Consider the following 12,500-nt stretch of genomic DNA (forward strand, 5'->3'; position numbering starts at 1 on the left):
TGAGACGCCAAGCCGACTAAGACAGCGATGGGCCCACAGTGCCCTTCTTTCGACCCCACCCCAACGCCAGCGCCTCTGCCGCACGAAGTCGTGGACCGGCAATCACTCCACCTGCACCCGTTCGTGCCCCACCCCAACCGCCCAACTCGCAACTCCAGCGGATGAACGGCGGACTTTGCTCGCACTCGCAATGTGCAATCCACCCCTATAACGTGCGTTTCATGAAGAGTTATGTCCAATATGCGACATTCCCGCTGTCCATATACATGAGCTGCGAGCTGTACCACGTACGAGCTACAGACGCGATCGCGTTGCTCGCTGTACGAATGCAGATGCTCAGCGGCAGCTAGGAGGCGCTCCATCCATGTCGGTACCGGTGAGCGTTGCACTCGCAGTCGCAAAAACGTACGGCAAGTATATTACTCGGAAGAGTCAATGACAGTCCAAGCCCCCCTGCGTGGGAAGAGTCTTCCTAGGCCATGACCCACCGGAAGGGCGCAGCGTCCCCCACCCCAGACATGTGACGTCAGACTATCGGTATTGACGACTAGACTGATTCCTTATAATCATTTGCCATACACCGGTGGAAGCTGCCGAGACGAGTAACTACATAGCGGGCTCGCCGTGTCACTAATGTACAGAGATACAATAGTTTCGACTGGAACCGGATTAAACGTATACACGGCGCTGATTAGTAATAGATAGAGCCATCAGAATACAGATAATGTATAGACCTGTCCGTATACATGCTGAAAGACTCTGCTCACAATCACACGTCAGCCAGACACTCTTATCACGCACTACTCTCTGCCTGTAACAGGCACACAGACAATATGTAAGCACCAGCATGGAACAACACCCAGTGCATCCTCTCTGCCACATTAGACAATCCACACTATCATAACCAGACCGGGAGGTCCACTCGGAAAACAGAATATCCCACCCTTCCGACAACCACCATTGCTCAGCTAAGCCACCAACACCCACACATGTCCCAGACAGGGGTGCACCCAACATCACAATACTGCCTCCTGTCACACCACACAAACAATGGCAGGAATGAAAGACACAGGTCTGCCACAAGCATGGAATCAGAGCGCCGCCTGTTATGAGCCAAAGGTGCACCCTGACGTGGCAAATCAGATGATGCCGCAGTCATTTACTTACGATAATCACAATCAACAAACCGGGCCCCCCCCCCCCCCAAGTGCCTTAACCTAACCCGTATTGTACCTTAACCTAACCCGTATTGTACCTTAACCTAACCCGTATTGTACCTTAACCTAACCCGTATTGTACCTTAACCTAACCCGTATTGTACCTTAACCTAACCCGTATTGTACCTTAACCTAACCCGTATTGTACCTTAACCTAACCCATATTGTACCTTAACCTAACCCATATTGTACCTTAACCTAACCCATATTGTACCTTAACCTAACCCATATTGTACCTTAACCTAACCCATATTGTACCTTAACCTAACCCATATTGTACCTTAACCTAACCCATATTGTACCTTAACCTAACCCATATTGTACCTTAACCTAACCCATATTGTACCTTAACCTAACCCATGTTGCGCCTTAACCTAACCCATGTTGCGCCTTAACCTAACCCATGTTGCGCCTTAACCTAACCCATGTTGCGCCTTAACCTAACCCATGTTGCGCCTTAACCTAACCCATGTTGCGCCTTAACCTAACCCATGTTGCGCCTTAACCTAACCCATGTTGCGCCTTAACCTAACCCATGTTGCGCCTTAACCTAACCCATGTTGCGCCTTAACCTAACCCATGTTGCGCCTTAACCTAACCCATGTTGCGCCTTAACCTAACCCATGTTGCGCCTTAACCTAACCTATGTTGCGCCTTAACCTAACCTATGTTGCGCCTTAACCTAACCTATGTTGCGCCTTAACCTAACCTATGTTGCGCCTTAACCTAACCTATGTTGCGCCTTAACCTAACCTATGTTGCGCCTTAACCTAACCTATGTTGCGCCTTAACCTAACCTATGTTGCGCCGTAACCTAACCTATGTTGCGCCGTAACCTAACCTATGTTGCGCCATAACCTAACCTATGTTGCGCCTTAACCTAACCTATGTTGCGCCTTAACCTAACCTATGTTGCGCCTTAACCTAACCTATGTTGCGCCGTAACCTAACCTATGTTGCGCCTTAACCTAACCTATGTTGCGCCTTAACCTAACCTATGTTGCGCCTTAACCTAACCTATGTTGCGCCTTAACCTAACCTATGTTGCGCCTTAACCTAACCTATGTTGCGCCTTAACCTAACCTATGTTGCGCCTTAACCTAACCTATGTTGCGCCTTAACCTAACCTATGTTGCGCCGTAACCTAACCTATGTTGCGCCTTAACCTAACCTATGTTGCGCCGTAACCTAACCTATGTTGCGCCTTAACCTAACCTATGTTGCGCCTTAACCTAACCTATGTTGCGCCTTAACCTAACCTATGTTGCGCCTTAACCTAACCTATGTTGCGCCTTAACCTAACCTATGTTGCGCCTTAACCCAACACACGTTGGGCCTTAACCCAACACACGTTGGGCCTTAACCCAACACACGTTGGGCCTTAACCCAACACACGTTGGGCCTTAACCCAACACACGTTGGGCCTTAACCCAACACACGTTGGGCCTTAACCCAACACACGTTGGGCCTTAACCCAACACACGTTGGGCCTTAACCCAACACACGTTGGGCCTTAACCCAACACACGTTGGGCCTTAACCCAACACACGTTGGGCCTTAACCCAACACACGTTGGGCCTTAACCCAACACACGTTGGGCCTTAACCCAACACACGTTGGGCCTTAACCCAACACACGTTGGGCCTTAACCCAACACACGTTGGGCCTTAACCCAACACACGTTGGGCCTTAACCCAACACACGTTGGGCCTTAACCCAACACACGTTGGGCCTTAACCCAACACACGTTGGGCCTTAACCTGCTCTGTAATTGTCATACGACGCGTTAAATTAGTGTAGTGTTGCCTAACTGCAACCCCCGCAATATAGTTTGCTACTCGCACTGCCCGGTCCCCAGAGTATCGCTTCATGTTAAACACCTTGCAGCTATACACTGTAATGCGGATGGCGGCAGGACGTACATGCTCAATGCCCTTCGCAGTTGTTCATTGGCATTCGCATGGCGAAGCACAGCCTACGTTGTGGTACGGCTTGTGGCAACTGTCCGCTGATGTTGTACGTCCAAATCACACACTGTACCGCACATTGGTCCTCATGTACTGAATGATACATCGTGGTACATGTGTGACCGTACCACGACTGCGCCAACAACGGCGAACCATACGGTCCAAATATTGTGCACTCAGCTACGTGTCGTCTCCCTATAAGAGCTGGATTGCAGTATGGTATGCCGTGGATGGCGATCAGCATGAGCCGTCTGTTGATGTAGTGGCGCGTGTTGTCAGACGTAGTCGTCTCTTCTCACACACCGTGATAGCATGGTGCACTGCGTTCCACATCTGCGACATGCGACAGAGGCCGGTTGACAGTCGTTCGCGCAATGGACATCGCATACGTACGGGGGCCACCTTCCACGTGTTCGCGAAGCGTGCACATGTTGTTGCGTGTATGTGGGCAGACATAGTGTGTCGTGACACCTGACACAGGCATGCAACAATCGTTGAATTTGCAAATGGCGATGGACGTCTACGTTTGCTGGTGACGTTACGCAAATGAAGAACTGGTAAACCGTTGTGGTGCGGTTGTTCTCGCTAGAGGTGAATCAGTGATGGCGACGATCGGTTGAGCTACCAACCGGTTGTTTCAGCGATACCCACCATGCCCACGAACGTGAATGGCATGTGGGTGTGAAGCGATACGCGGCGGTGGCTGGGTGGGACCGTCCCCGGCCGGTGAGGGGGGGCCTTCCGGCGTGCTGGCCGCGCGGTGCGTGGGCGCACGCGCTACAGCCGGCTGGTGGGGGCGGCCAGTGGCAGGCGCGCCGGCCGACGGAGGCGGCAGGCGGCGCAGCTGCGCGCCGGCGCACCCTGCACGCGGCGCCGTGCGGCCAAAGTAGGTCCTCGCGGGCCCGGTGCGAAGCGCGGTGGACATCTGCAGTGTGCTGGTCCGATTGAGGACTGTGTGCGCTGAGGATGCGCCGCCGCCCGGCGCTCGGCGCCGCGACGCCGTCTGCTGCTCGGTCGCCTCTGCGGTTCTCGCAGGTGGATTGTATCGCAGCTGTGCGGACGTGTTGGCGCGTGCGCTGTGCTGGGAGAGTTCGCTTCGGCACCCAAGTGGGGCTTTTGTCCTTCTGTGGCGCTGGCGTTGGAGCTGCCGGCCACCGTAGGTGGCGCGTGTTGTCTCCCGCCGGCAATGCCACGACAGCACGCTCCCGGGCCTCTGTCGGCAGCGGCAAGCTCAGTTGGGAGCACGGGTGGTCGCACCTAAAGCGTCTACTCGCCAAACTCCGGGCGATTGCGCCTCTCTCGAACCCGACCAAGTACTTAGGACGGCGCTGCGCGCCGCCGGGACCTGAGAGGGTTTCGAGGTGTATTGTGCAGGGGAGCTCAGCCTCCTCCTGTTTGCAGAATAATTGAGCGGACGCTTGCGTGTTCGCGCGGGCCCCCGGGACACACTCCCGGGCGGCCGGCTGCTCAGCTCTAGTTGACGCAGCTCCCTGGTTGATCCTGCCAGTAGTCATATGCTTGTCTCAAAGATTAAGCCATGCATGTCTCAGTACAAGCCGCATTAAGGTGAAACCGCGAATGGCTCATTAAATCAGTTATGGTTCCTTAGATCGTACCCACGTTACTTGGATAACTGTGGTAATTCTAGAGCTAATACATGCAAACAGAGTCCCGACCAGAGATGGAAGGGACGCTTTTATTAGATCAAAACCAATCGGTCGGCTCGTCCGGTCCGTTTGCCTTGGTGACTCTGAATAACTTTGGGCTGATCGCACGGTCCTCGTACCGGCGACGCATCTTTCAAATGTCTGCCTTATCAACTGTCGATGGTAGGTTCTGCGCCTACCATGGTTGTAACGGGTAACGGGGAATCAGGGTTCGATTCCGGAGAGGGAGCCTGAGAAACGGCTACCACATCCAAGGAAGGCAGCAGGCGCGCAAATTACCCACTCCCGGCACGGGGAGGTAGTGACGAAAAATAACGATACGGGACTCATCCGAGGCCCCGTAATCGGAATGAGTACACTTTAAATCCTTTAACGAGTATCTATTGGAGGGCAAGTCTGGTGCCAGCAGCCGCGGTAATTCCAGCTCCAATAGCGTATATTAAAGTTGTTGCGGTTAAAAAGCTCGTAGTTGGATTTGTGTCCCACGCTGTTGGTTCACCGCCCGTCGGTGTTTAACTGGCATGTATCGTGGGACGTCCTGCCGGTGGGGCGAGCTGAAGGCGTGCGACGCGCCTCGTGCGTGCTCGTGCGTCCCGAGGCGGACCCCGTTGCAATCCTACCAGGGTGCTCTTGAGTGAGTGTCTCGGTGGGCCGGCACGTTTACTTTGAACAAATTAGAGTGCTTAAAGCAGGCAAGCCCGCCTGAATACTGTGTGCATGGAATAATGGAATAGGACCTCGGTTCTATTTTGTTGGTTTTCGGAACCCGAGGTAATGATTAATAGGGACAGGCGGGGGCATTCGTATTGCGACGTTAGAGGTGAAATTCTTGGATCGTCGCAAGACGAACAGAAGCGAAAGCATTTGCCAAGTATGTTTTCATTAATCAAGAACGAAAGTTAGAGGTTCGAAGGCGATCAGATACCGCCCTAGTTCTAACCATAAACGATGCCAGCCAGCGATCCGCCGCAGTTCCTCCGATGACTCGGCGGGCAGCCTCCGGGAAACCAAAGCTTTTGGGTTCCGGGGGAAGTATGGTTGCAAAGCTGAAACTTAAAGAAATTGACGGAAGGGCACCACCAGGAGTGGAGCCTGCGGCTTAATTTGACTCAACACGGGAAACCTCACCAGGCCCGGACACCGGAAGGATTGACAGATTGATAGCTCTTTCTTGATTCGGTGGGTGGTGGTGCATGGCCGTTCTTAGTTGGTGGAGCGATTTGTCTGGTTAATTCCGATAACGAACGAGACTCTAGCCTGCTAACTAGTCGCGTGACATCCTTCGTGCTGTCAGCGATTACTTTTCTTCTTAGAGGGACAGGCGGCTTCTAGCCGCACGAGATTGAGCAATAACAGGTCTGTGATGCCCTTAGATGTTCTGGGCCGCACGCGCGCTACACTGAAGGAATCAGCGTGTCTTCCTAGGCCGAAAGGTCGGGGTAACCCGCTGAACCTCCTTCGTGCTAGGGATTGGGGCTTGCAATTGTTCCCCATGAACGAGGAATTCCCAGTAAGCGCGAGTCATAAGCTCGCGTTGATTACGTCCCTGCCCTTTGTACACACCGCCCGTCGCTACTACCGATTGAATGATTTAGTGAGGTCTTCGGACTGGTACGCGGCATTGACTCTGTCGTTGCCGATGCTACCGGAAAGATGACCAAACTTGATCATTTAGAGGAAGTAAAAGTCGTAACAAGGTTTCCGTAGGTGAACCTGCGGAAGGATCATTACCGACTAGACTGCATGTCTTTCGATGTGCGTGTCGTGTCGCGCAACACGCTACCTGTACGGCTCGCAGTAGCCGTGCGCCGCGTGCGGAACCACGCGTGCTTCTCAAAACTAACGCCAATGTTGTGTGGTACGAGCGCTGAAGCGCTGGAGCGGCTGGCCTGCGGCACCTGGCGCCTGGCGCCGGTTTTGAATGACTTTCGCCCGACTGCCTGTCCGCTCCGGTGTGGAGCCGTACGACGCCCATCGGCCGTGAGGCCGTTGGACACAGAACGCTTGAACAGGGGCCGCCACACGCCTACGTCCCGCCTATGCAACTGTCTTGAAAGAGACAGTGTAAACTAAGAAAAGATCACCCAGGACGGTGGATCACTCGGCTCGTGGGTCGATGAAGAACGCAGCAAATTGCGCGTCGACATGTGAACTGCAGGACACATGAACATCGACGTTTCGAACGCACATTGCGGTCCATGGATTCCGTTCCCGGGCCACGTCTGGCTGAGGGTCGGCTACGTATACTGAAGCGCGCGGCGTTTGCCCCGCTTCGCAGACCTGGGAGCGTCGCGGCCGCCTGTGGGGCCGGCCGCGCCTCCTTAAACGTGCGATGCGCGCCCGTCGCCTGGCGGTTCGCATACCGGTACTTACTCGGTAGCGTGCACAGCCGGCTGGCGGTGTGGCGTGCGACACCTCGTACAACGACCTCAGAGCAGGCGAGACTACCCGCTGAATTTAAGCATATTACTAAGCGGAGGAAAAGAAACTAACAAGGATTCCCCCAGTAGCGGCGAGCGAACAGGGAAGAGTCCAGCACCGAACCCCGCAGGCTGCCGCCTGTCGTGGCATGTGGTGTTTGGGAGGGTCCACTACCCCGACGCCTCGCGCCGAGCCCAAGTCCAACTTGAATGAGGCCACGGCCCGTAGAGGGTGCCAGGCCCGTAGCGGCCGGTGCGAGCGTCGGCGGGACCTCTCCTTCGAGTCGGGTTGCTTGAGAGTGCAGCTCCAAGTGGGTGGTAAACTCCATCTGAGACTAAATATGACCACGAGACCGATAGCGAACAAGTACCGTGAGGGAAAGTTGAAAAGAACTTTGAAGAGAGAGTTCAAAAGTACGTGAAACCGTTCTGGGGTAAACGTGAGAAGTCCGAAAGGTCGAACGGGTGAGATTCACGCCCATCCGGCCACTGGCCTCCGCCCTCGGCAGATGGGGCCGGCCGCCCGCGCGGAGCAATCCGCGGCGGGGTCGTGTCCGGTTGCCTTTCCACTCGCCGCGGGGTGGGGCCGTTCCGGTGTGCGGTGGGCCGCACTTCTCCCCTAGTAGGACGTCGCGACCCGCTGGGTGCCGGCCTACGGCCCGGGTGCGCAGCCTGTCCTTCCGCGGGCCTCGGTTCGCGTCTGTTGGGCAGAGCCCCGGTGTCCTGGCTGGCTGCCCGGCGGTATATCTGGAGGAGTCGATTCGCCCCTTTGGGCGCTCGGGCTCCCGGCAAGCGCGCGCGGTTCTTCCCGGATGACGGACCTACCTGGCCCGGCCCCGGACCCGCGCCGCTGTTGGCTCGGGATGCTCTCGGGCGGAATAATCGCTCCCGTCAGCGGCGCTTCAGCTTTGGACAATTTCACGACCCGTCTTGAAACACGGACCAAGGAGTCTAACATGTGCGCGAGTCATTGGGCTGTACGAAACCTAAAGGCGTAATGAAAGTGAAGGTCTCGCCTTGCGCGGGCCGAGGGAGGATGGGGCTTCCCCGCCCTTCACGGGGCGGCGGCCTCCGCACTCCCGGGGCGTCTCGTCCTCATTGCGAGGTGAGGCGCACCTAGAGCGTACACGTTGGGACCCGAAAGATGGTGAACTATGCCTGGCCAGGACGAAGTCAGGGGAAACCCTGATGGAGGTCCGTAGCGATTCTGACGTGCAAATCGATCGTCGGAGCTGGGTATAGGGGCGAAAGACTAATCGAACCATCTAGTAGCTGGTTCCCTCCGAAGTTTCCCTCAGGATAGCTGGTGCTCGTACGAGTCTCATCCGGTAAAGCGAATGATTAGAGGCCTTGGGGCCGAAACGACCTCAACCTATTCTCAAACTTTAAATGGGTGAGATCTCCGGCTTGCTTGATATGCTGAAGCCGCGAGCAAACGACTCGGATCGGAGTGCCAAGTGGGCCACTTTTGGTAAGCAGAACTGGCGCTGTGGGATGAACCAAACGCCGAGTTAAGGCGCCCGAATCGACGCTCATGGGAAACCATGAAAGGCGTTGGTTGCTTAAGACAGCAGGACGGTGGCCATGGAAGTCGGAATCCGCTAAGGAGTGTGTAACAACTCACCTGCCGAAGCAACTAGCCCTGAAAATGGATGGCGCTGAAGCGTCGTGCCTATACTCGGCCGTCAGTCTGGCAGTCATGGCCGGTCCTTGCGGCCGGCCGCGAAGCCCTGACGAGTAGGAGGGTCGCGGCGGTGGGCGCAGAAGGGTCTGGGCGTGAGCCTGCCTGGAGCCGCCGTCGGTGCAGATCTTGGTGGTAGTAGCAAATACTCCAGCGAGGCCCTGGAGGGCTGACGCGGAGAAGGGTTTCGTGTGAACAGCCGTTGCACACGAGTCAGTCGATCCTAAGCCCTAGGAGAAATCCGATGTTGATGGGGGCCGTCATAGCATGATGCACTTTGTGCTGGCCCCCGTTGGGCGAAAGGGAATCCGGTTCCTATTCCGGAACCCGGCAGCGGAACCGATACAAGTCGGGCCCCTCTTTTAGAGATGCTCGTCGGGGTAACCCAAAAGGACCCGGAGACGCCGTCGGGAGATCGGGGAAGAGTTTTCTTTTCTGCATGAGCGTTCGAGTTCCCTGGAATCCTCTAGCAGGGAGATAGGGTTTGGAACGCGAAGAGCACCGCAGTTGCGGCGGTGTCCCGATCTTCCCCTCGGACCTTGAAAATCCGGGAGAGGGCCACGTGGAGGTGTCGCGCCGGTTCGTACCCATATCCGCAGCAGGTCTCCAAGGTGAAGAGCCTCTAGTCGATAGAATAATGTAGGTAAGGGAAGTCGGCAAATTGGATCCGTAACTTCGGGATAAGGATTGGCTCTGAGGATCGGGGCGTGTCGGGCTTGGTCGGGAAGTGGGTCAGCGCTAACGTGCCGGGCCTGGGCGAGGTGAGTGCCGTAGGGGTGCCGGTAAGTGCGGGCGTTTAGCGCGGGCGTGGTCTGCTCTCGCCGTTGGTTGGCCTCGTGCTGGCCGGCGGTGCAGGATGCGCGCGCCTGCGCGGCGTTCGCGCCCCGGTGCTTCAACCTGCGTGCAGGATCCGAGCTCGGTCCCGTGCCTTGGCCTCCCACGGATCTTCCTTGCTGCGAGGCCGCGTCCGCCTTAGCGTGCTCCTCCGGGGGCGCGCGGGTGCGCGGATTCTCTTCGGCCGCCATTCAACGATCAACTCAGAACTGGCACGGACTGGGGGAATCCGACTGTCTAATTAAAACAAAGCATTGCGATGGCCCTAGCGGGTGTTGACGCAATGTGATTTCTGCCCAGTGCTCTGAATGTCAACGTGAAGAAATTCATGCAAGCGCGGGTAAACGGCGGGAGTAACTATGACTCCTTCTCCACCAAGACCGGACTTGGTGTCCATCGGCGTCGCGCCCATCCGACTGCTGTTAATGCTGAGATCAAGACCGAGAGGAAGAAGGCCAGGTGGTCCCAAGAAGAGCTCCTGCGTTTGGCCCATGCAGAAGCGACTCTTGCCACCCAGGGTTGCAGATTTTTAAACCAGGAACTTGCAAAGGCCTTCCCCGAGCGTACGCTGGAATCAATTAAATGTCAGCGTAGAGCGCAGCCCTACAGAGACATGGTGGCGAAGTTTGTCACCGAGCTCGCTGGCATGGATCGCGGCCTTCAGGGTCCTCCTCCTAGCGAGCCTGCAGTCAGTCATTCTTTGCCACAGTCTCCACCTCGAGGGGAAGATGTTGACCTAGCCATCTGGTCATTTCTAGTAGAACTCCCCCAATCAGACCGCCGATTCCGCTCGCTTGATGATCTCGTGGCTCTGGGTCCCACCACTAGCCGTGAAACAATCCAGGCTATGTTGCTGTCTGTTCTTGATGAAGTAGGCAGCAGGGAGCCAGCCGTCCACCAAGCTGCGAGTGTGCGGACCCAACAGCCCCCAGAGCGGAAGCGTGCACGCAGGAGATGGGAGTATGCGGTGGTCCAGCGTGCTTTCAAGAAGAACGGAGCACGCTGTATCAACGGACTTCTCGATGGCACACTCTTGCATCAGCCACCATCCATCCCAGGGCTGATTGAGTTTTGGACAGACCTCTTCTCTCCACCACGTGTCAGGTCTCGACCTCCGCGTGGGGAGGGTCTGTCCGATGAGCTGCTGCCATTCTCGAAGAGGGTGCCCTTCAGTGACCTCTGGGCTCCCATTTCTGCAGAAGAAGCCACCGCTGCTCTCCCACCTCGCAATTCTGCTGCAGGTCCTGACGGCCTCACGCCGACACAACTGCGTCGCCTTCCCCGGGAGGTTCTCCTCAAGATCCTTAATTTCCTCCTCCTTTCCCGTTCCCTTCCTTCCCGACTCCTTCAGGCCAGAACAACCCTGCTGCCCAAGAAGACCGCCGCAGCATCCCCTGCTGACTTTCGTCCGATCACAGTGTGCTCGGTGCTGACCAGAGCCTTTCACAAGGTCCTGGTTGGCCGCCTGATGCGCTACTGTGTGTTGGACGATCGCCAGCGGGCTTTCATCCCTCAGGATGGGATGCTTCACAACACCTTTCTTCTGGATCTGGCGATGACTCAGGCGTGCCGAGCTTCCGGCTCGCTGTACTTGGCATCTCTGGATGTATCAAAGGCCTTCGACTCGCTTGCCCATGCTGCCCTTGGCCCGGTGCTAAGGGCCCATGGTTTGCCGGTCGAGTTCGTTGACTACATCCAGGGATGCTATGAGGCGGGATCGACGGTTATCTGCGCGGATGGGAAGTCGTCAGGTCTAGTGCGGCCTTCGAGGGGTGTTCGGCAGGGTGACCCGCTGTCTCCTATCCTCTTCAACATGTCCACTGACATTCTCTTGTCTCGTCTGCCTGCTCATATTGGTGCACGCATTCTTGGACGGCGGGTAAATGCGGCTGCATTCGCCGATGACCTCCTGCTGTTCGCCGAGACTCGTGATGGATTGCAGGAACTTCTCACCATCGCCACGTCGGCCCTGGGGGATCTCGGGCTCGAGGTCAACCCACGGAAGTGTTTTTCTCTCGCCCTTGTCTCATCAGGCCGGGAGAAGAAAACCAAGGTCGACGAGACTGTCATCTTTCGTGCTGGGGGGAACAACATCCCAGCACTGGCGATGGGAGATACTTTCAAGTATCTAGGCCTGCAATTTTCCACGTGCGGACGCAGTCTTTTCCATCCCCGGCGGGAGGTCGAGAAGCAGATGGACATCATCAAGCGTGCACCACTCAAACCTCAGCAGCGGCTTTTTGCCCTTCGCTCTGTTATCCTCCCGGGTATTTTCCATGGCCTCGCCCTGGGGAGGTCTCGTCTTGGGGCCCTCTCTTCCCTTGACGTCTGTGTTCGTGCAGCTGTTCGATCTTGGCTGCACCTGCCAGCAGATACGCCGGTCGGTTACTTCCACGCCCCCATCTCTCATGGGGGCTTGGGGGTGCCTGCAGCCCGCTGGCTGGGCCCTCTTCTTCGTAGGAGAAGATTGGCGAAGATGCAGGGACTGGGTGCGGCAGCGGACGATTCTTCCCAGGACTTAATCCAGCGAGAAATTCACCAACTGGACCACGCCCTGCAATGGCAGGGGGAAGTTATAAAGTCCAGTTACCAGTTGGGCCGGTGTTGGGCCGACCGCCTGCACTCGTCGGTCGACGGCGCTGCGCTACATGAGTCTGCCCGAACACCAGGGCAGCACTGCTGGGTCTCCAATACGCGGCAGTTCGTAACCGGCC

At 56.4% G+C, this 12,500-nt stretch overlaps 2 non-coding genes and 1 pseudogene across 2 annotated transcripts; all 3 read left to right on the forward strand.

Annotated features, from left to right (window-relative positions):
- Positions 1–4,671: 4,671 nt before the first annotated feature.
- Positions 4,672–6,581, forward strand: LOC124569937. Its single transcript, XR_006971365.1, has one exon. It is a non-coding gene; the product is annotated as a small subunit ribosomal RNA (ribosomal RNA).
- A 351-nt stretch (positions 6,582–6,932) lies between these two features.
- LOC124569934 lies at positions 6,933–7,087 on the forward strand. The gene has a single exon (XR_006971362.1). It is a non-coding gene; the product is annotated as a 5.8S ribosomal RNA (ribosomal RNA).
- Positions 7,088–7,275: 188 nt separating this feature from the next.
- The window catches only part of LOC124569939, a 7,372-nt pseudogene continuing 2,147 nt past the window's right edge, over positions 7,276–12,500 (forward strand).

This window comes from Schistocerca americana, unplaced genomic scaffold (assembly GCF_021461395.2).
Source record: "Schistocerca americana isolate TAMUIC-IGC-003095 unplaced genomic scaffold, iqSchAmer2.1 HiC_scaffold_1563, whole genome shotgun sequence".
Taxonomy (NCBI): Eukaryota; Metazoa; Arthropoda; class Insecta; order Orthoptera; family Acrididae; genus Schistocerca; species Schistocerca americana.